This window comes from Eutrema salsugineum, unplaced genomic scaffold, assembly GCF_000478725.1.
Source record: "Eutrema salsugineum unplaced genomic scaffold, Eutsalg1_0 scaffold_11, whole genome shotgun sequence".
Taxonomy (NCBI): domain Eukaryota; kingdom Viridiplantae; phylum Streptophyta; class Magnoliopsida; order Brassicales; family Brassicaceae; genus Eutrema; species Eutrema salsugineum.
The window spans coordinates 8,593,963-8,597,682 of record NW_006256901.1 but is presented as its reverse complement, the minus strand read 5'-3'; the positions used below and the strand labels follow the sequence as shown (position 1 = coordinate 8,597,682).

General features: G+C 40.3%; 1 non-coding gene across 1 annotated transcript; it reads right to left on the bottom strand.

Annotated features, from left to right (window-relative positions):
- Positions 1–1,957: 1,957 nt before the first annotated feature.
- Positions 1,958–2,064, bottom strand: LOC112090057. The gene has a single exon (XR_002901416.1). It is a non-coding gene; the product is annotated as a small nucleolar RNA R71 (small nucleolar RNA).
- Positions 2,065–3,720: the final 1,656 nt, after the last annotated feature.

Below are 3,720 nucleotides of genomic sequence, written 5' to 3'. Positions count from 1 at the left end.
CTTGCTTCATGACGTTTTTGTGGGCCTTTTTGGGGCCAAAACCTAGTTTGTCCTAGGTTGGCCCAGCAAGAAACCCTACCTATATATATGTGTTAGTCATTATCAGCAGACTAAGTCTTTTTCTCTTTGTTTTCTTTTCCTCTTTAGTGTAAAAACGAGTTTGATCAAGAGATATCTAGCAGATTTAATCATCTTAAAGCTGTTTCTTATCATTTCTTCATCTCATTTTTACTTCTAATCATGATTAACATCACCTCTTGCAAAGGGAATGGTGTGTTCATCATGATTAGTGAGTAGTTTTCTTTTAAGCTTCTAGGTGTGTAGATTAGGGTGCTTAGATGGTTGATTTGTGATGTTTAGGTTCTAGATTCTCATTTCATTTCCTTAGTTAGCTGCTCCTAATGCCAGATTTCCTTGGGAAAATGAAATTTGGATTCAAAGGCATTTCATGCACCAAAAGTGTTTTGATGAAATGCCTGAAAGAGCTAACTTAAGGGTTTATGTTTTAAATGTCATGGGAATGTTTGTTTGAAGCATAAATGACATATTAGAACTGTTTCTTAATGCTCATTGATTCATATTTCACAAATGAGAATTTGGTTTGAAAATGGATTAGTGTAGAGGTTAATGCCTTCATGAGAGGATTAATCTAGATTAGAGTTCTAAGTTAAAATGTTTTGAGAACATGTGATTGCTTGTTATGTCTTTCTGTAAAAGATTCAGTCTTTCTTTGTTAGAGATTGTTTGGTCACTTATTAGGCTTGGAATATTATGCTTGCTGATTGCTTGGTTATCTCTAATGGTTGTTAGACTTGATTAAGTGATTTGCAAAGGGATTTCTGTCATGAGAGTGGATTAACCTGATTAAGAAGCCTACACTAAAGAGTAGCAAGTGTTGCATTATGTTCTTAGCATCATGAATCAGTATCTAAAGCACCCTAATCAATGATCACATCTAGAGGTTTATCTTTCATCATTTGCTTTATCATCATCTTGTTTGGTTGCTTGCTTTGTTTAGTAGTTAATCATCTTGCTTGCTTGTTTCTTGTTTTATGCTTTCTTGTTACTTTGTTCACACCAAAACTCATCTTTGATCACTTGACTTAAGAGCTTATCACATAAACTAGTGTCTGGCAACCACACTTATGGATTGATACCCTTTGTACTGCAAGTGACATAAGGGATTGATAACCCATCTAAGACCTAAAAATCTTACTTATCAATTGGCGATGTTGCCATATTGTGTGGGCATTGTTAGCTTTAGTTTCTGATATAGTTTTTGAGATAAAGTTTTTTTTGTTTTACTGATCACCTTTGCTTTGCTTTCAGGTTTATGATCACAAGAAGCCAAGCCAGAAGACAAAGAGAACAAACTGTTCACTTGGAGAGGTTAGGAATGAATCACCAAGTTGGGAATGAGCATCAGGCTCAAGAAGCTGATAACGGTCAAAGAGCTGGTAATGGGATTGGAATTCAAGTTCAACAGGCTCAGGTCCATCAGAGACACGCTCAGGATAACCAGAACCAAGACCAACCTCAAGTTAACCAGCCTTAACCCTTCCCCAACCCACCCATACGTCATCAGCCTCCACAGTCTTTGTTGGTGAGAATGACCGAGCTTATGCACACCAGTATGGAGCAGGAATCAGGCCACCTCCTGTCCAAAACAACAACTTTGAGGTGAAGGCCTCTTTGATCAATATGGTTCAAAATCAGAAGTTCCATGGCTTACCTATGGAGGATCCCTTGGAGCATCTAGATCAGTTTGACAGAGTTTGTGATCTCACCTAAGATCAATGGGGTATCTGAAGACAGCTTCAAACTGAGATTGTTCCCATTCAGCCTTGGAGATAAGGCACATCAGTGGGAAAAGAACCTCCCAAGAGGATCCATCCACACATGGGAGCAGTGCAAGCTTGCCTTTCTTTCCAAGTTCTTCTCAAGCTCAAGGACTGCAAAGCTAAGGAACCAGATTTCCAGCTTCACTCAACATTCTAATGAGACCTTTGGAGAAGCTTTGGACAGGATTAGAAGCTACACCAATCAGTGTCCACATCATGGCTTTTCAGAAGCCTCTCTCCTTAGCACTTTATATAGAGGAGCTGTCCCCAAGATCAGAAATCAGTTGGACACAGCATCAAATGGGAACTTCGTGGCAAAAGAAATCAATGCAGCTATGGAACTTATTGAGAACTTAGCCATGAGCCAAGACACCTATGGGGAAGATTATGATAGAAGCTATAGAGGAGAATATTCTGGTAGACACCAAGGCCTGGAAGAGAAGATCAAAATGCTGAATATCAAGCTTGACAAAGCCCTAGCTGCCACTCAAAAGCCTATAAACTATGTGAGTGAGGAGAAGAGATGCTTCACAAATACCAATGAAGAGGGTCTCACTCAAGAGGAGTTGCACTTCATTGGGAATCAAAACAAGTTCAATGGTTACAACAACTTCAATAAACACCAGAACTTGTCCTATAGGAGCAACAATGTGGCCGACCCCCAAGACCAAATATACCCTCCTCAAAGCTTTGTTCAACAGAATCAGTACCAAGGTAACACCCAAGGTCAACAGGGTTTTCAGCAACCAGTGGTTCAGAATCAAGGGAATAGCTTCATAAATCAAGTCAGCCTACAGCCAAAAGCTCCTCCTCCTTGTTTTGGCCCACCACCTGTTCAACAAAGTCCTGATTTCAATTTTGTTCTGCAAAACAGCTCTTACTAGGACAACAAAAGATGGTATCCAACCTCGAGACACTAGGCGCTGAACTGAAGGCTATTAAAAGAACAAGGGCATCTGCACTTCTGAACCACAAGTCTCTCCTTCTGGTAAAGCTGTTCAAACCTCAAAAGATTACTGCAATGCCATCTACTGCAATGATGACCATTCAGCTGCTATGCAAGAAATAGAAGACCTTCTCTATTGTCAATTCTCTAGTGAACCTTTACAAACTCATGTGGATGAGAATGCCATTATAGAGGATTTCATGGGCTTCTTACATGAACTCAATGAGGACATTGAGAATGAAAGTGTGGGGGCAGCTGGTTCAGTTTTTTTCTGTTCAGCAAGGGAATGCTTCAAGGTCTATTGCAACAACAGAGCTGCCAACTGGTCAAGCAAAGCCAACAGATAGTGCCTCCACCTCTGAATGAACTCAGATGAAGCCCACCTCCCTCCCAAAGCTAAGCAACCCAAGGAAGTTCACCATCTCTTGCACTCTTGGCAACTTTAGAGTTGAGAATGCTTTGTGTGATTCAGGCTTAAGTGTGAGTATAATGTCTAAAGATATGATGGAGAAGCTAAAGGTCAAGTTTATAACGTCCTACCCTTCTTCTATCACCTTTGGTGATTCCTACTCCAAGAAACCATATGGATTTTTAGAAGACTATCCACTTCAAGTTGATGAATGTGTAATCCCCACTGAGTTTGTCATCATGAAGATGAAGAAGACCAAAGAGCTCCCCCTATTGCTTGGAACTGCATTTCTCAACACCACTGGTGCAATGATTGACTTTGATACTCAAAGAGTGGTGCTTACAAAGGTGGATAAGGATGTCTTTTACCCTGTTCAACCACCTTTAGCTGAATTTTGTGGATCAGTTGTCCAAGAGATAGAACCGCCTAAGGTACTTGAGATGAACTATGTGGGAAGTGCTGGGATTTTAGGTGGATCCCAATCTCTTTCAGCTGTGGAAAATGAGAAAGAACCCCACATCAAC